The sequence below is a fragment of the Gracilinanus agilis genome, chromosome 1 (assembly GCF_016433145.1).
Source record: "Gracilinanus agilis isolate LMUSP501 chromosome 1, AgileGrace, whole genome shotgun sequence".
NCBI classification, from domain to species: Eukaryota; Metazoa; Chordata; class Mammalia; order Didelphimorphia; family Didelphidae; genus Gracilinanus; species Gracilinanus agilis.
Window position 1 is genome coordinate 688,170,207 of NC_058130.1, and position 19,959 is coordinate 688,190,165.

A 19,959-nucleotide genomic window follows, 5' to 3' on the forward strand; every position below is an offset into this window, starting at 1 on the left:
CTTCCAATTAAGAGGCAAATACATTGGAGGAGAAGATGGGGCAGTGACTATGTTTGAACCTTATTCTCAGAAGAACTAGCTCAAAGTGATACTAAATCCCACATCAGCCCTCTATAGAAACCTCCCCTTACCCTGGGAATTAGGATGGTGGTGATAAGTAGAGATATGAACAAAAAGGAAGGTGAACTTGGGGAGGCAGTTGCTGAAAACAAAATATCTGTAAATAGAGAAAAGTTAAAAGAAGAGGAGAGGAATAAATGGGAAAAATAAAATCAAGGGAAATACACAATTAGTAATCATAACTATAATGTGAATGGAATGTGCTCACCCATAAAATTGAAAAAGATAGCAGAATGGATTAAAGACCAGAATCCACAGTATTCTGATTACAAAGAAACGCAGTTTCACAGTAGACACACAGAGAATAAAAGTAAGAGGCTGGAGCAGGATCTCATGCCTCAGCTAAATTTTTTAAAAAGCTCAGGTAGCAATCATGATCTCCTACAAAGCAAAAGTAAAAATTGATTCAAAAGAAATAAGGAAGGAAATTACATCATGATAAAAGGAGCCATGGACAATGAAGCAGTATCAATATTAAACATATATGCACCAAATGACATAGATTCTTCAATGAAAACATGCAGGAGTTATAGGAGAAATGGTTAGTAAAACATTACTAGTATAGGATCTCAATTTTTCCCTACAGAAATAGACAAGTCTAACTGAAAAATATACAAGGAAGAAGTTAATGAGGTAAATAGAATTTTAGAAAAGATGAATATGATAGACCTCTGGAGAAAATTGAATGGGAATAGAAGGAAGTTTACCTTTTCCTCAGCAGTATTTGGGGTCTTCACCAAAAATCAATCATATAATAGGGTATAAAAATCTCATATCAAAATGTGGAAAAGTAGAAATATTAAATGCTTCCTTTTCAGACCATAATGCAATATAAATTACACTCATAAAGGGCAATAGAAAATAATATTAAGAATTAATTGATTGGTATCCTAAATAAAGTCTCCATCCAAACAACACATTCTAGGAACAATCAACAATTTCATTAAGGAAAATCACAATGAAGAGACAATATATCAAAATTTATGTGATAGTACTTAGAGGGAAATTCACATTCCTTAATTCCTCAATAAATTAGAGGAAGAGTAGATCAATGAATTGGGCATGCAATTAAAAAAACTAAGAAAAAAACACCAACTTGGAAACACTGATAATCAAAAGAGAGAGATTAATAAAATTGATAGTAAAAAAAGCCATTGAACTTAACAATAAATAAGACAAGTTGCCTTTATGAAAGAAAAAAAAAGATAAATCATTGGTTAGCTAGATTATAGAAACAAAGAAAACAATATTTCCTGTATCAAAAATTAAAAAAGGTGAAATCATAATCAGTAATGATGAAATTAAATCAGTTATTGAGTTTTTCCCCACTGTGTCAATAAATCTAACAATTTAAGTAAAATAGGTGTATATCTAAATAAATATAAACTACCTAGATTAACAAAAGAGGAAATAAAATGCTTAAATAACCCCAACACAGAAAAGGAAATTGAACAAACTATCAAAGAACCCCTTAAGAAAAAGGCTTGGCCATGGGAGAGTCCCTGGTAGTGTAAAAATAAATGTAAATGAATTGATTATTGATTATAAACTGATTAAATACTCTGCTCAATGTGCTTACAAAGTATCTTCAGTTTATATAATTGAAGTGAAGCTCATAAGTGAACTCTTCAGGGCCAGGCACAAGGACACTAAGGAGACTCTTATTATATAAAAATAAATTATTTATTGAAAATATAAGGGGGGCAGCTGGGTAGCTCAGTGGAGTGAGAGTCAGGCCTAGAGACAGGAGGTCCTAGGTTCAAACCCGGCCTCAGCCACTTCCCAGCTGTGTGACCCTGGGCAAGTCACTTGACCCCCATTGCCCACCCTTACCAATCTTCCACCTATGAGACCGAAGTACAAGGGTTTAAAAAAAAAAAAAAGAAAATATAAGGATAAAAAAGGATTTCTAAATCTTAAGGGATTCTAACTCCACCCAAATAAAACTCCCTGGTTCCTCAAGGAAACACTTCTCCTGTTTCCACAGGCTACAATGATCCTTCCTGGTCTGACTAACCCAAATTTTCACTATTCTACAATAAACTAACACTATTATAACTAAGATCAGCTGACCAAGCCTCAGCAATAGCAAATTCGGAGTCCAAACCAAAGGACAGGTCTTTCTTTGGTCTTCTCAGAATAACAATTTATGAAACAGGAATAGACAGTCACTAGTGTTTCCCAAGTTCGGATAGGAAAATCACTTAACTCCTTCAGGTTTTTCCCTCCTTTCCTTCTACCACAGAAAATGAGATGAGAGAGAAAAGATGTCACCTCCTCCTAGCACTCCCAAGAGAGAGTTACTGCTCCCTTTCAGAGTAACTGCCACACCCAGAGACTAACTGCCACAGAAAACTGTTAAACTGTTAACATTTGAAACTGACACTCTCTTTTTAAACTCGAATTCTTTCCCAAGCCATCTTCTCTCCCTATCTCTAAACTAATATAACAAGACTTAATTTCTAATATCATCCTTATAATTTCCCCACTTCAAGTATATGGGAGAGATAAAAAATCTCTCCCATATGCTCGCTATTCCATGTAATTCTAATGTCATACCTAATATTATTATTATATTTCCCCCCCCCAAAAATAGTCTTAATCTTACACTTATCTTATCCTTTTCTTATTGTGACACCTTATCTATGCTAACCTGCAGTAGGGATATAAATCAAAGAAAAGAAAATTTTAAAGAAAACAAATAATCAATGAAAACATACTTGAAAACAATAAAATAAAGTTACAAAAATAGCTCAGTGGATTGAGAGCCAGGCTTAGAGATAGGAGGTCAAATTTGGCCTCACTTTCTAGCTGTGTGACCCTGGGCAAGTCACTTAACCCCCATTGCCTAGCCCTTACTACTATTCTGGCTTCGAACCAATACACAGTATTGATTCTAAGATAGAAGGTAAGGGTTTAAAAAATAAAGAAAAAGAAAAAAAAAAGACTTAGGGCCAAAAGGATTCACAAGAATATCAAGGAAAATAATGAGAAAAAATATAGAAAAAGTCCTTGCTGTACCAATTCTCAAATTGTACTATAAAAGGGTAATCATCAGAACAGACCATTCATTACTGGCTAAGAAATAGAGCGATGGATCAAAGGAATAGGTTATGAACCAACATATATGGCAGTCAATGTCTGTAGAAAGTTAGTGTTCAATAAACCCAAAGATTCATTCATTTGGGGAAAGAACTAATTATTGGACAAAAACTTCTTGTAAAACTGGAAAACAGTATGGCAGAGGCTAGTCATGTACCCACATCTCACACTATACATTAGGATGAGTTCAGAATGGATACTTGATCTAGAAATAAAAGGTGACACCATAAACAAATTAGGGAAACATGGAAAAGTTTACTAGTGAAACTTATGGAAGAGTTTGTGATTAAACAAGATTTAGAGAATATTATAAAAAATGAAATGGATCATTTTGATTGCATTACTTTTAAAAAGTTTTTGTACAAGTAAAACCAATGCTACCAAGCTTAGAAGGAAAACAAAACTTTTTAGCAAATATCTCTGACAAAATACTCATCTCTCAAATATATAGAGAACTGAGTCAAAGCCTGCCATCTTCCACTATATTTTCTTCATGATATTTCTATTATATATGTGACATGTAACTTCCCTCATGATGAGCAATGTGGAGCTATGTATCACATGAAAGATTGGCTATTTTGTATATCTGACTATTTATTCATCACCTCAGGGAAGGGAAGAGAGTAGTAGGGAAGGAGAAAACTTGAATTCTAAAATGTCTAAAAGCAGTTGTCAAAAATTGTTTGTACATGTAACTTAAAAAGAAAAAAAAAGGAATAATGAGCAGAATGATTTGAGAAAAAGCTGGAAATACAACATAAACTGATGCAGAGTGAAATAAGCAGAACCAGGAGAACATTGTACATAGTAACAGTAATATGGATGATCAACTGTGATGGATGACCAAGACTTAGCCACTCTCAGCAATACAATGATCTAAGACAGTTTTGAAGGTCTTATGACCAAGAATGCTATATACGGCTCCATATTGGAGTTGGTATGCAAATCAAAGCATACTATTTTTCAATTCAGTTTGTATTATTATCGTGTTTTGGTTTTACATGTGAAAGTTTATTTTGCTTGATAATAACATGTATAATCCACATCATATTGTTTACCATCTCTGGGAAGAGAGAAGAAAGGGAAGGAGGGAGACCATTTGACTCATAATTTCAGAAAGCATATGTTGAAAATTGTTATGTGTAATAGGGAAAAATATCTTTTTAAAAAAAATTACTTCCCTTGATCTTTTTTCCTGTCTATCTGATTTTCTTATGTAGTATTTCACATTTTCTTCTATTTTTCTTTTGTCTTTGCTTTATTATTTTATTATTTCTTTTTTTTTTTAATATGGAACGCTTCACGAATTTGTGTGTCATCCTTGCGCAGGGGCCATGCTAATCTTCTCTGTATCATTCCAATTTTAGTATATGTGCTGCCAAAGCAAGCACTGCTTTATTATTTCTTAATTTCTCATGGCGTCATCATCTGCTTGACCAATTAATGATATATTTTCTATAATTGGGTTTTGTAAACTCTTTCCCCATTTGTCCAGTTTCTCTTTTGAAGTTCTTTTATTTAATATTTTACTACATCTTTTATCAAGTTTTTTTGTTCTTTAAAAATATCTTTAATTCTTATGGGAATCCCTATTTTTGTCAAATCTTCATTTTTCTTTGAGACCTTACTTATAGATATTTTTTCATCATTATTTTCTTCTGAAGTCATGTCTTGGGCTTCCTAAATAATATTTCTATGATCATTTTGTTGTTTCTTCATTTTTCTAGCCTTTTTCTTGACTTATAACTTTGTTATAGTTGGGCTTTGCTCACCTCTTTGCATGAGGTAAGAAAATGTCAGTATCCCAAGATTCAAACTTGTCCACGCTGCTGTTTTCCCAACTTGTTTTTGATGTTGTGATCCAAGGATAGTGTGGACACTGCTTTCCTGGTCTGAGTTCTAGTCCTTACCTGAAGGGGCCTGTGTTCCCTCAAGACCAATTGCAATTGTTTCTCTTTGCCTGAAAATTACAACCAGGAACCTAGGGCTCTGTCTTAGAACCATAATTGTTCCTCTCAGTCCTGGCACTGTGATTAGATACTGAATAATGTGCAATGGAATTGGGAAATGATGCTTGTTCCTTCATCAGTTGCTTGGTATCCAATCCCTTTACCATCTCTGGATGATCAGTACTCCTGGTAATGCTGCTCCTACTGCTGCTACCCCTGCTATCACCACTGCTGCCTCTAAAACCTATAGCTGATGCTACTTTTAATTATTGTGCTCGGGCCAATCCCCATCCAAGTGCCACAGATCCCCTCCTTCTAAGGTCCTAAGTTGTCCTTAGCTGGGGGAAAAATGGGTCACCCAAAACTTTTTTTTTTTATTATGCCCTTCCAGATTTCAATTTGATGAATTATTTTAAAATTGTTTGGAGGGAGATAGTATGAGAATTAACCTAGGATTTTCCTTCTGCTCTACTACCTTGTCTCTGCCAAGCTTATCTTTTTATGTACTTTTTATTTCTCTCCTACATTCTCTTACTTTGAGGAATTTGTATTCCTCAACATTTATTCTCTCATTTGTTTCTTTGATGAGATTTATCACCATGGTTTCAAGTTTTTATATAATTTCTGCTTTTAATAATTCTAGTTTCTGTCTTAAACCATTTGGGAATATACTAAAATCATTTCATCACGTGTTGATTTGTTTTTGTCTTACAGTATAAAGATACCATCTCTCATTTAGATGATCTGGGTGCCTTACAGACAATTCTCATTTTATGTAAATATACTGTTCACAGTTCTCTATGTAGAGATTTTTACTTAATGTTATTTCCCCTTTTCACCCATTTCATTTTATATAGCAAAGGCATACATAAAATAATGCCTTTATGGAAGTCATAAAATATGAAAATGAAGACATTAAATAGTGTACTATGATAATAAACTGAAAGGTAAAGTAATGATAAAGTATATATAGAACTACACCATAAAGTTAACATCAGTGTATTGTTGCCCCTCCCTGCCCAATGTACATAACCTTTCTAATTGGTGATTGACTGTGCAGCTTTTTTTTTTTAAACTATTGAGATATGTGGACCATTATTCTTGTTATTTCCACTCATATATCTGATAAGAAAGCAGTATTATCCTTAGCTAGTCTTGTAACTTTAAAAAGTCTTGAAATATCTGTATCCATCTTTATGTTATAAGAAAAATTCAGTCAAATGATGAAATGCTTCTGGCAGCCATTTGATTGTGAACCTTTTTGGTTCAAACTGAATTTCCTAAGCTTTCCTTTCTTCTGTAATCTTTGTTGGTAGCAGTTCAGTCAGAACCTCATTGGACAGTTCTTCTCTTTGAGATTCAATCAACTTTACATCATTCTCATCTACTGCCTAGTTCCGATTCTTGTGTTAATTTTTACAACCTCTTATTATTTCTTTGAATGTTCCATCTTTGTCCAGGAAAATCAAGGGGTACTAATAGACATACTTTTCCCCTCTCTCTATTCATGCATGTTTTTGCTACATCTTCCCATGCCTTAGTAATTGTGGAATATGGATTTCTTTTAGAATTCTTCAGGCAGAGTTGAATTTTCTTAATGCAAGTTTATATAAAGTGAAAACTTTTCTCTTATTAATATCTTATCTGTTGATTCATCAGAATGTGTTCTAGATCTATAGTTGAGTTTTGCTAAAGTCTTGATGAATGCTTGTCTTTTGTCCCATTTCTTTAAAAGTATAAAACTAAAATATCTGTCTAAATAATGAATTCCCTGAACTAATTGAATAAACTAATTTCTAATACATTAAAAAACTCTTTATTTTTTTAACAATACTTATTGATATTTTTGTGTATACCTTTCCATACCTTGTCAGAGAAAGCCATCCTATATTGCAGAGTATTACTATTTCCCCGCAATAAGCCAGTTTAATCTTTTGTATGAATTTGAGTTACTTTCTTTCAAGCCCTACCCATTGCAAAGACAAGCAGTATGATAGATGTAGTGATACGAAACATATATCCATATTATCCATGTTTAAAAAATAAAAATAAAAATAATATATAGAAAGGGAAAATATATGCTTTATTCTTTGTTCACAGTTCCTTAATACTCTGGAGATGGATAGCATATTTGATGATGAGACCTTTGAAATTGTCATGAATCATCATATTGATCAGAATAGCTTAAATCATTCACAGTTCATCATTGTAACAGTATCACTATGATGGTCTACAGTGTTCTTCAGCTTCTTCTCACTTGACTTTGCATGAGTTCATATAAATTCTCCCAGGTTTTTCAGAACCCATCTCATTTGCTATTTCTTGCATCACAATGGTATTCCATCACAGTTATATTACACCACTTTTTCAGCAGTTCCCCTACTGATAAGGACAAAATATTTTTTTAAAGACAATAAAAAAGATTAAGTTAAAATGGACATATATTCTTTTTTAGGGAGATTTTTTAACTATAAAATATTTTATATTTCTTAAGTTATTGTCAATATAAAATTAATGTTTCCAGCAAGAGTAAATAGGTGAGAATAAGTCTGTTATATTAGAGACTAATTAGTAGCTTATAAGGTGTTCTCAGACAAAATCTTATTTACAGATGCAAGAATAATGAACCATCTTCAAAAAGTAAAATTTTATGTCTTTCTTGATTCTATAAATTGAGGTAAAGCTGAAAAACTTAGCTTGTAGATTGTGTGTTGTCTTTAGACCCAGTCACCTTTTTGAATTAAAGAAATGTTTTCCTTAAAATCTCTTTCTTTAAGTTAAACACATTATGTTCTTTTGTTCTGGGAAAATTACATAAGACAATTAAACTTAAAATACTGTTTTCATAGAAACCATGTTTTAGAGTTCCACTTTTTTTTCCTTAGCAATGTACTATACTACAAAATCACATTTTCAGATGAATTTGTTAGAACTTTTATCTCTAAGGACTCTTAAGACTCATCTCTAAGAATCCCTTTGGGATAGAGTAGAAATATCACATTAATTGAAGAGTAATTGTTCTGAGACATTCAGGTTAAAAGAGATCCTATTTTACAAGAAACCAAGACATATTACTACCATATTAATTCTACATAGGTTTGGGAACCTTTGGAAAAATTACAAATTGCCTTATCTCCTTTTCAATAAAACTTATTGATATTTTTGTTTTAAATTAATTCTAGATTTCTCCTCATATTCCTCTTCCTTAGAGCAGAGCGTATTTTTTATATTTATTTTTTAGAAAAGTTAACATGGTTATTACATAATTCATGCTCTTACTTTCCCCTTCACCCCCAAGCTCCCTCCCCCCACATCCATGGCTGATGCGTATTTCCACTGGTTTTAATATATGTCATTGATCAAGACCTATTTCCAAATTGTTGATAGTTGCATTGGTGTGGTAGTTTCGAGTCTATGTCCCCAATCATGTCAGCCTCAACCCATGTGTTCAAGCAGTTGTTTTTCTTCTGTTTCCACTACTGTAGTTCTTCCTCTGAATGCGGGTAGTGTTCTTTTCCATAAGTCCTTCAGAATTATTCTGGGTCATTGCATTGCTGCTAGTACAGAGTCCATTACATTCTATTTTACCACAGTGTATTGGTCTCTGTGTACAATGTTCTTCTGGCTCTGCTCCTTTCACTCTGCATCAATTCCTGGAGGTCTTTCCAGTTCACATGGAATTCCTCCAGTTTATTATTCCTTTGAGCACAATAGTATTCCATCACCAGGATATACCACAATTTGTTCAGCCATTCCCCAATTGAAGGACATACCCTCATTTTCCAGTTTTTTGCCACCACAAAAAGCACAGCTATAAATATTTTCATACAAGTCTGTTTATCTATGATCTCTTTGGGGTACAACCCCAACAATGGAATGGCTGGATCAAAGGGCAGCCATTCTTTTATAGCCCTTTGAACATAGTTCCAAATTGCCATCCAGAATGGTTGGATCAGTTCACAACTCCACCAGCAGTGCATTAATGTCCCAGTTTTGCCACATCCCCTCCAGCATTCATTACTCTCCCCTTCTTTCATTTTAGCCAATCTGCTAGGTGTCAGGTGATACCTTAGAGTTGTTTTGATTTGCATTTCTCTAATTATTAGAGATTTAGAACACTTTCCCATGTGCTTATGGATACTTTTGATTTCTTTACCTGAAAATTGCCTATTCATGTCTCTTGCCCATTTATCAATTGGGGAATGGCTTGATTTTTTATACAATTGATTTAACTCCTTATATATTTGAGTAATTAGACCCCTGTCAGAGTTTTTTATTATAAAGATTTTTTCCCAATTTGTTGTTTCCCTTCTGATTTGGGCTACATTGTTTTTGTTTGTACAAAAGCTTTTTAATTTGATATAATCAAAATTATTTATTTTACATTTTTTAATTTTTCTAACTCTTGCTTGGTTTTAAAATGTTTCCTTACCCAGAGATCTGACAAGTAAACTGTTCTATGTTCATTTAACTTATTTATAGTTTCCCTCTTTATATTCAAGTCATTCACCCATTCTGAATTTATCTTGGTGTAGGGTGTGAGATGTTGACCTAAACCTAATCTCTCCCATATTGTTTTCCAAATTTCCCAGCAGTTTTTGTCAAATACTGGATTTTTGTCCCCAAAATTGGGCTCTTTGGGTTTACCATACACTGTCTTATTGACGTCACTTACCCCAAGTCTATTCCAATGATCCTCCCTTCTGTCTCTTAGCCAGTACCATACCGTTTTGATGACCGCTGCTTTATAGTACAGTTTAATGTCTGGTACTGCTAGGCTCCCTTCCTTCACATTTTATTTCATTATTTCCCTTGATATTCTTGATCTTATGTTATTCCAGATGAACTTTGTTATATATAGTTTTTCCTAATTAAGTAAAAAAGTTCTTTGGTAGTTTAATAGGTATGGTGCTAAATAGGTAAATTAATTTGGGTAGAATTCATTTTTATTGTGTTAGCTCGTCCTTCCCATGAGCAATCAATGTTTTTCCAATTGTTTAGATCTAGTTTTAATTGTTTAGAAAGTGTTTTGTAGTTGTTTTTGTATAATTGCTGTGTTTTTTTTTTGGTAGATAGATTCCTAAGTATTTTATATTGTCTAGGGTGATTTTAAATGGTGTTCCTCTTTCTACCTCTTGCTGCTGTTTTGTGTTGGAAATATATAGAAATGCTGATGATTTGTGTGCATTTATTTTGTATCCTGCAACTTTGCTAACGTTGTTGATTATTTCCTGGAGGTTGTCTTTTCTTGGTCTAGTGTAGAGTGTGATCCTTTCAATGTCTATATTGCCCTCTTGTTTTAGAACTGCAGGGCAATTTTGCTGAATAATTTCTTTTAATATGGAGTCCAAATTTCTATTATTTTCTGCTTTTTCAGGAAGACCAATAATTCTCATATTGTCTCTTCTAGACCTGATTTCTTCGTCTGTCACATTCTCATTGAGATATTTCATGTTTCCTTCTATTTTATCAGTCTTTTTACTTTGTTTTATTTTTTCTTGCTGCCTTGAGAGATCATTAGCTTCTAATTGCTCAATTCTAGCCTTTAGGGACTGGTTTTTGGCTCTAATCTTTTGGTTTTCCTTTTCAATCTGGTCTTTTCTGGTCTTCTTGCCTCACTTTCCAATTGTGAAATTCTGCCTTTTAAACTGTTATTTTCTTGCCAGATTTTGGTTTCCAATTTGCTTACCATTTTGTTTGATTTTGGGGCATCTTTCTCCAATTGGGATTCTCTGTCTTCTAACCTGTTAATTTCCTTTTGAGATATTTCCCACTTCTCTTCCCAAATCTCTTCCATCTTTCTCATCATCTCAGATTTGAACTTTTCAATAGCTTGTAGCCAGTTTTCATTATTTTGGGAAGGTTTGGATATGATTATTTGTTTGTTCTCATGTGCTGTTTGCTCTGTTGTCTGGATTTTATCTGTGTAAAAGTTGTCAAGTGTTACAGATTTCTTCTTGATGATCTTTCTCTTTTGGGGTTCTTGTCTCTGGCTTACCATTGTTAGCCCTGCGCCCTCTCAGGTTTATCCTCACACTCAGGGTCTGTCTGTCCTCTTTAGGCTCCTGATGTCTCAGGTCTAGTTGTTCTCAGGGTCAAACCTCCTGGTGGTCCCTTTGCTTATTCCTCTGCCCGAGGCTCCTTTAACAGTCTCAGGGCGCTGCTTCCACAGTTGTATACCTGTCTGCACTGGGTCCCAACTCAAGATCTTCACCTGAGGTCAGGATCTGGGTCCTCGCGTGCTCTCAGGATCCGTGTCTGCTCTTGGGTCCATGCCCACACACTTGCCTGAGCTCAGGGTCTGTGTTCAAAGTCCATGCATTCTTTAGCCTCTTGGGGTCTTAAGTCTTTCTGCTCTCAGGGGTAGGCCCTGGTCACCCTAGGTAGCTGCCAAGGACTAAATGCGTGCCCCAAACTTGCTCTAACTCTTGTGAGCTGGTTTTGGCACTGTAGATGGTGTGGGGTGGGGGAGGGGGTTGCTCAGCTTGCGTTTTAGTGAGAGCTGTTTTACCCCTTTATACCATGGAAATGCCCCGATCCGTGTACCTCCAATGCTGCTCCCTGTTGTGGGGTCCCTTTGTTCCTCTGGATTTGTTTTTATGTCTTCTTGAGGAGTCCTGTATGTTTCGTTTAGGAGAGCTTAAGCAGCTGCTTTTCACTCTGCTGCCATCTTAATCAGGAAGTCCCCCAGAGCATATTTTTAAAGGAAATAAGAATAAGAAAGAAATAATAGAACTAATTGATACTTTAAATAAAGACCAAATGTAATATTCTATATGCCTGGATATCTCATATCTGCAAAGGAATTGGGCATGGGAAGAAGAAAAGAATCTCATATCTTCTTTGGAACCAGGCTTATTCTTTGTGTCTTTTCAGCATTTTCTGTCTCTGTCCCTCTCTGTGTTTCTCTTTCTCTATCTTTATGTGTGTGTATGAAATTTACACATATGTATACATGTATAGTTTTCAGTTTTATTATATTTACTTCATCTTGTTTTCAGTTATTCTTTCCTTTCACATTGCTGTATTCATTCTTTTCTTTGCTTTGCTTACTTCACTCTTCATTAGGTCATATAAATCTTACCTCTCAGGATTCATCATATTCATTGTTTCTCATAAAATAGTGAGATTCCTATATTATTCCCATACCACAATTTATTTAGCCATTCCTTAGTCAATGAATATCCACTTTTTTCCAGTTCTTTGCTATGACAAAAAAAAAAGAATACCGTTACAAATATTTTGTCAAATATTTGGAAATCTTTTTTTAATCAGTGGTCGCCTTGAAAGAGATGGAATTAAGTGTGTGATTCTTAAAGTAAAGCATCCAGCTCCCCTCCTCCTAAAAATGATAAACAAGCCTCTTTTTAGCTTCTAGGAAGTCTAGAAGCAGACTTTTTAATCTCACTTCAAGGGCATCATCAGGGCCCAAGAAATAAGTTGCCCCCTTAATTCTTCTTACCCTTGAAAATTTATGGTGATATTCTTACCCCCTCTCATGTGATGTGCTCATGTATCTTGCTAGTTGGGGGTAGACTTAGTGCCTAGATTATATGTCTTGGCCCTCCAGACAAGAGTAAGAAGGGGGTAAGTCTAACGTGTGGGACCCATATAGTGTTTATATTTGTGACTAGACATTGCATTTGCCACTAAGGCATCTGCCTTTCCTCATGAGGAAAAGAATAAATTTCTGTCATATTTATTGCAGTTTGCCCAGTCATGTGCATTCTCATTCTGAGAACTATTACTATGAGTCAGTATATTATCTCCTGCATCAGTCTTTATCTGGAATTCTGACTCATAACAAGTTGTGCCCTAGTCAGAACAATATTTCTCTTTGTGTTATTAATACTGTTTAATTTACTTATAATGGTCCCAATATACAAGAGTAGTGATGCTTGTACCTCTGAATAGCCTAAGAAAAGTTGTAAAAGGCTGTTGTGTAATTTCTAACCATAGGAACACAATTTAGATAAATTGAATCACCAAACCAAAGAAATTAGGTTTATTTTAAGAGTGCCAAGTCTCACAACAAAGCCAGACTCCTGGTCAAGACCAAGAGAACCTGAACACTGTGAGAGATCTTCCTATATACTCAAAAGAATTAGACAACTTTTATACGAGTACAAAAATAATTCAAGGCAGTTATAAAAATAGAGAGATGTGGATTGGTTGAAGTAATCAGGAAATACTTCTCATTGGTACAAGAAGATATTTGACAATGACACTTGTTGGAAAAGGGGGGAGTGGAGATGCCTAGGCTAGTGATGCAAAAGATAAGAGTGGGGGCAGCTGGGTAGCTCAGTGGAGTGAGAGTCAGGCCTAGAGACAGGAGGTCCTAGGTTCAAACCCGGCCTCAGCCACTTCCCAGCTGTGTGACCCTGGGCAAGTCACTTGACCCCCATTGCCCACCCTTACCAATCTTCCACCTATGAGACAATACACTGAAGTACAAGGGTAAAAAAAAAAAAAGATAAGAGTGGCTGGTGTTGGACGATACCAGGTTCTGAACCCAGGGTCAGGCAAGGTGATGTATAGTGGATCACAAGTTCAAGGCCATAATTATTGCTGATGATATTTGTGGGGCTGACACTAAGGCCTATGCTAAAGCAGTTATTTAATTCAATCAAAATCTTAATACTTATCATATAAGAAATACTTATTAAATAATGGGATTTACTGTTATTTATGGTTTTCAACTTATGCAAAAAGTCTTGGAACATATTGGTTGTATAAAATGAAATCCTATTGTATTATTCCAGATTTTTGTTCATGTGAGTATATTTATAAACCTAAAGTAAGGGAGAAATAGGGATTTTATGGGTTCAACATATTAAAAGGTGGTTGCCAGGAGAAATTTCCCCAATTAAGGAATAATCTCAAGTCAAAATTGACTTTTATGGTGGTTTATTTACAATTAGGAAGGTTGAAGGTAGGGAAATTGAGAGAGAGAAACTCTGGCTCTGACCAGAGGCCCAGACCAGGTAAGAATTTAGAGGCCCCACAGAGGGGCACAGAGGTTAATTAAACAAGGCTTCTAGCCACAGGCCCTTTTACAATTAGAGAGACAAGAGAGGCCTGCCTGAGGGTAGAGCCTCCCAAAACTCCAAGGGAAGAGACAGTCAGCCTAACTTACCCACGTGGAACAAGTCTAGGTCACAAACAAGAAGAGGTCCTCAACAGATACTGTCTTCCACCAAAGACCTTTGCTGACTGAAGACCTTCTCCTTTTAAAGGGGTCATTTATGTGTCACTTCCTGTTCCTCCCTCTTAATTTGCATGTCTAATCACAATAGATGATTCTCATAGTACTGCCTAGGGGGCAGTCAGTTGACTTTAGCACACTTGGGTTGTGGACCTCCCAGAATTAGAGGTGTTCCCACCTTTGGTGATTAAATCTAGAGATGGGCAGGGTAGACTTAATTTAATTATCATGCTAATCAGCTATCTTTTTTGCTTCTTTGATTTGGGGGGGTAGGTTTCAGCTATAATTCTGCTCCCCAAGCTATACATTTTGTCAGTTGTTCTCTTTTAATCTCATTCAAGATTCTGCTCTCTCTTTCTCTCTCTACCTATTTTGGAACATCTTTCTTCAGGTTCATATTTTCTCAGGAATTCTTCTGAATTTCTGTTACATCATGAATTGCTTTATTTTTCTTTGTCTTGAAATACTTATTTGGAGATATTTGCAATCACTCTGTTATCTTCTGTTTTAATATTTACCTTTTGACTTGTGCTCTAGATTTTTGAACTGAGGCCTTTTTTTCCTTGAAGTATATTTTAATAACTCCCCACACCCCTTTTTTTCCTTAACACTCATTTTTAGACTACTCTCTACTTTATTATCATCCCTGGGGCCTGGATTTCAGAGCAGTCTAAATCTCTTCCCATGTTGGGAAATTAATATTTCCCTACCTTCATTTGAACATGACTAGACATACCTGGATAACAGTTCCCTTTCCTTAAGGTCAAGTGCAGCCCCATTTGGTAGCCCTTCCTAGTTCTCTCTGTTCTTTAATTGTCTTGACTGAGCACATCTTCATTAATATTCTCAAGCCTCCTCCTCTTTTTCAGATGAGTGGGCAGAGTGGAAGTTAGCTCCTTGCTGACATGAGATTATGGGTTAAGAACAGAATTCTGTAAGAGACTAAAGCAGCTGCAGAGAAAATCCCAGAGACTGTGCCAGAGCACAGTTCCATGAAGTTGTTCACCCTGTAAGTGCAGAGGCAAAAGAATGAACTGATTAGGGATTAGTGAGATTTATTATTAATTCCCTAGTTTGCTACATTATTAGGCTTCTAAAATATACCTGAGGTCCTCTGGAGTTGCTTTACCACTTGCCCATGATTATTATTTAGGTGAGTTTTTGAGAGTTTCTGAGGACTAGAGAAAATGTTTAGCTCTCCATTTTTATCTTATCATTCATGTATGTCAAGAAAGTCTTTTTTAAAAGTTTAATTTTTTTATATTTTGATGAGGTAACTGGCAAAAATTTTAAACGTTGAATACTATTTTTAATATTGTTTTTAATCACTTCCGTTTCCCCACAATTATTATGTTTTTAAACCCCAGAGATAGCCCCTATAACAAGAATGAGGGAATGGGAGGAGAGAGAAACAATCCGGGAAAACCAGGCAACACACCAAAAAAAAAAAAAAAAAAAAAAAAAGTGACATCATGCAGCACTCTACTCTTACATGCTCCCCAACTTCTACTAAAGAAGGAAGAAATTACCTTCTCATGTCTCTTCTTCATATTTTCACATAATTCAGTTTTGGTTTTATTGTTGTTTCCACTCAAATTGTTGTAGTAATTATGTTTATTGTTTTCCTGGTTCTGATTCCTTCATTATGCATCATTTCCTATGTCTTACAACTTGGTTAGCTGTTTCTCAATCAATAGTTGTTTACTTTATTTTCAATTTTTTGCTACTGTAAAAGTGTGTCTATAAATATTATGATATATATAGGACTATTCTTTTTTATCATTTATCTTTCTTTATGTGCCTAGAAGAGGAATCTCTGAGTAAAAATAAATGTATGATCATTTTACCAAAATTATTCTTTAATAGTACCTGGAGCATAGTAAGTATATAATAAATTCTCATTGAGTGATTGTTTTCCGAATGACCCAACCAATGCCTAACACCACCAACACTTCATTAGTATGGGTAGCACAGTTTAAACAGGGAATTAGCAGAATTGAGTGCATTCAAAGGAGGTGAATGGGATGGTGAAAGTATTTAAAATTATTTTATTTGAGGAGCAGTTAAAAGAACAGCTTGTATAATCTGAAGAAGGGAAGGCTTATATAGCACATGATTCTTGTCTTCAGATACAGAAATATCATATAGAAAGGGAACTAGGATAATAATTTACATATCCATTTTCTAACTATAATATATATGTTTTGAAATTTTCCCAGACTCCTGTCAAATGGTACACTTTTTTTCATAGAACCTTTCACACACCCTATTCAGGCATGACTGCCCATTTTTATATTGCCCAAAATCAACATTCTGTCTCCATCCCTCCTGATTTTGCAGAGGATACATACCCTATAACTAAAATACATTCTCTTTTTACCTCTTTTTCTTAGAATATTTTGTTTTCTTCAAGACTCAGTTCATAAACTGTCACATCCTATGGGTACTCTTTCCTACATTAGTTTTTAGTGTTCTCTCCCACCTCAGAAAATCATATATATAAAACATATTTGTTAAGTATGTACTATATATAACATATTAAGATATTTTTGTATATATAAATTTATCTTCATGCATGTTATCTTTCCTCAATGCACTGTAATTTCTTTGAAGGCAGAGATTGACTTTTTGCTTTGTTGTTATATTCCAAGTACAACACATAGTTGATTTCATGTATAAGGTGTTAAATAAATACTTCTGATATTTGATTGGTAGCTCATCTTACTAACCATAGTCTCTTAACTTATGGCAAACAACTTGTTTGCTACACTTATTCCCTGAGTTCAGGGCTCAGGGCTTAGTCACCAGGGAGTATGATGAAGCTTTATTTAGGGCAAATTTTCTGCCTCCTTTGATGATGGTGTAGATAATTTGTTCAAGTTACTTTAATTGGCAGTTAGCATGATTCAACTGTACCCTAATGCAAACAGAAAGTTCTACTTCATTTCTCTTTTTTCTTCATCTTCAGATATCTCCTTGTATTTATAGCTGTTTGAATTGTCAAGGGAAAAACCTTTCAACGTGTGAAGAAGAAAATCTTTTTGTCTGGTAGGATAGGTAAACAATGCAGAAGTTCATTGAGTAGGATATTGAGACAACTTCAATATGTATGTTAACTATAGTGGAAAGGAAGTACTCATTAGTCATAAAGACAAATTAATTGATCTCCATTTTGTAGTGAACAGTCACAGAAGCTCAATTTCAGAGTTGTATGAGACATCAGTTGTTCTGGTAAAACCTGTAATCAAAATAAGAATCCTTTTTAGAATATTTCCAGCAAGTACTTAGGTTCCAATTAGAATCTTAGGTGAAGCATCTTAGTGAGTGATGGTGGGGTAGTAAGTAGCCTTTCCCTTTATAGACTTTCAGTTTGGGTGGTGAAAGTGTTCAGTGTTGCTAGTATAATGGAGGTTCTCATCTTTTAGTAGGCGAGGAATTGAGCAAAATTTACTCAGACTGTCATATAATTATCAAGGACATTTAGTCTATGGAGCACCTAAAGAGCTCATCATACATGTGGGGGTGGGGACAAGCAGCCGGGCATGTATAACTTAATCATGAATGTTTCCCTTAAAGAAGAGAAAGTAACTATTCCTTCTTTACTTTTAATACCACAGTACTAATTATTATCTGAATTAAAAATAATTAATTAAAAATGTCATAAAACTAGATTTATAGGGACTACATAGGGGAAATTTAAAAGTCTATTAATATGTATACTATAAGAATTTAAAGAAAATAATAGAACTTAAAAGCTATCTTAGATGCTTATTTGATCTAGCGTAATGCAGGGTTGCTAGCAGAAGCCTTTGGCTTTTTCAAATTCAACTGTAAGCAGCCCTGGCAGTTAGAGGTTTTAGAATGTTCAGAAAGGCAGTGGAAGCCTGAGGCTATAAATAGTGCTGAAGTTCCAACTGAAGGGCTTTTGCCTTTTGGCTTCTTCTTTGGCCTGTACTTTTGTCTTTTGGGACATTTGGACCTAGCTTGATTTTTCTGGACCTTTCCCTGATCTCTCCATTTGCACCCCCATTATTTCCCCTTGTTACGCTTAAAAATGATAAAGTCTGATATCATAAGAGAAATTAGTAGTTTAATTAAAGCCATGGCCATGTTGGTAAAATATATGTAAGACCTCGCTTATCTTTTAAATTTACTGCCGGAGCCCATCCTGTCCCTCTGGTACCCAGCTCCTCAGGAAGATCAAGAGGCATTCTTTTGGGCCTTCCTCTCATTTAAACTGTCCTATGCCTGGGGACGTAGAAGTCCCCACGCCCAAAGAACCAGAAACCAGAAACCCATTTGAATCACAGGAAATGTAGTCTGATAGTCCCCACGTGTCCATAGGGAGTCTGCTAGACACTTCCCTGAATTTAAAACAAACACCCTGAATTTCCCCATTGGGCCCTGGTAAGAAGGGTGGTTTTGGTGGTTGGACATTGTGGGTTTAGCTTCTGTAGACAAGTAGGACATCCTTAAATCAAGCTACCCCTTATTTAGTGATTTGATAAATACTTTTACTTCAGGACAGTGAAATCTTCCTGACTGGGAGAGCTGGACTCTCTCAGTCTGACCCTCTCCTGTGACCCTTCCCCCAGCCTCAGTTCTTTTCCCTAGTGGCAATTAGAAAACCCTAAAACCTCCTTCCCTCTGATTATCCCAGACATTAATAAATCCCCTTTGTTACCTATAGAAAGCCTCTGGTGCATCATTGTGTTGAAGATTAAGGCAAAGGCTGAAGAGGGGAGAATCTCTTTTTTTTCTTGAGGGAAACCTAGGCATCCATCTTGGGCAAGAAGTACCCAACCAAGACTCCCTGCAGACATCAATTTCACTGGCATGGAGGATCCTTTAACTCCTCCCTGTAGTTAGAAATTAACAAGTGAAACCCCCAGCCTTTATCTAAATATTTCTGACTGACCCAATCCTCTTGTACCATAAAGATATCTTCCCTGCCTGAAGAACCCAGCCTATTTCCTACCAGTACCCTCTGTCTCTAGCCTCAGTGAATAAGCCTGTTTGAGCTGCCCTCCTGTATACTCTCTTCCATTCACTTACCTTCTTATATACAGACCTCAGTCATCCCTTCCCTACACTCAGCTTTCCCCTCCATTCCTCCTCCAATCAGCCTTATCCCTCCTTTAACCAAGATTGCCACACTTCCTTATAACACTAGGTACCTCAGGTAGGTGATTTTTCCTGACTATTCAGTGAAGATGATTGCAAATTATTCTAGAATAGGTGGCAGTTTATTCTCTCTTTGAAAATTTCTGGGCTTTTATCATGTCCTTTCAGTGTACTATATGATGGAGTGCCCAGGCTCAAGTCAGGAAAACTAAAGCTTCCTAAATTCAAATACGACTTCAGACACTTATTAGCTATGTAAGTAATCCTGGGCAAGTAACTTAACCCTGTTTGCCTCAATTTCCTAATCTATAAAGTGAAATGGAGAAGGAATGGCAAAGCATTCCAGTGTCTTTGCCAAGAAATCCGTAGAAGGGGACATGAATCGTTGGACATGACTCAAAAAACTACTGAATAATAACGAACAAATATACCATGCATCATGGCCTGTGCTAAGTGTGG

The 19,959-nt window shown here is 35.5% G+C and overlaps 1 protein-coding gene and 1 non-coding gene across 2 annotated transcripts in view; one reads left to right on the top strand and one right to left on the bottom strand.

The window, feature by feature from the left end:
- KHDRBS3 (KH RNA binding domain containing, signal transduction associated 3) overlaps positions 1 to 19,959 on the top strand; it is a 213,556-nt gene that overhangs the window by 109,977 nt on the left and 83,620 nt on the right. The gene's annotated exons all lie outside the window — the stretch shown is intronic.
- Positions 4,507 to 4,613, bottom strand: LOC123232646. Its single transcript, XR_006505174.1, has one exon. It is a non-coding gene; the product is annotated as a U6 spliceosomal RNA (small nuclear RNA).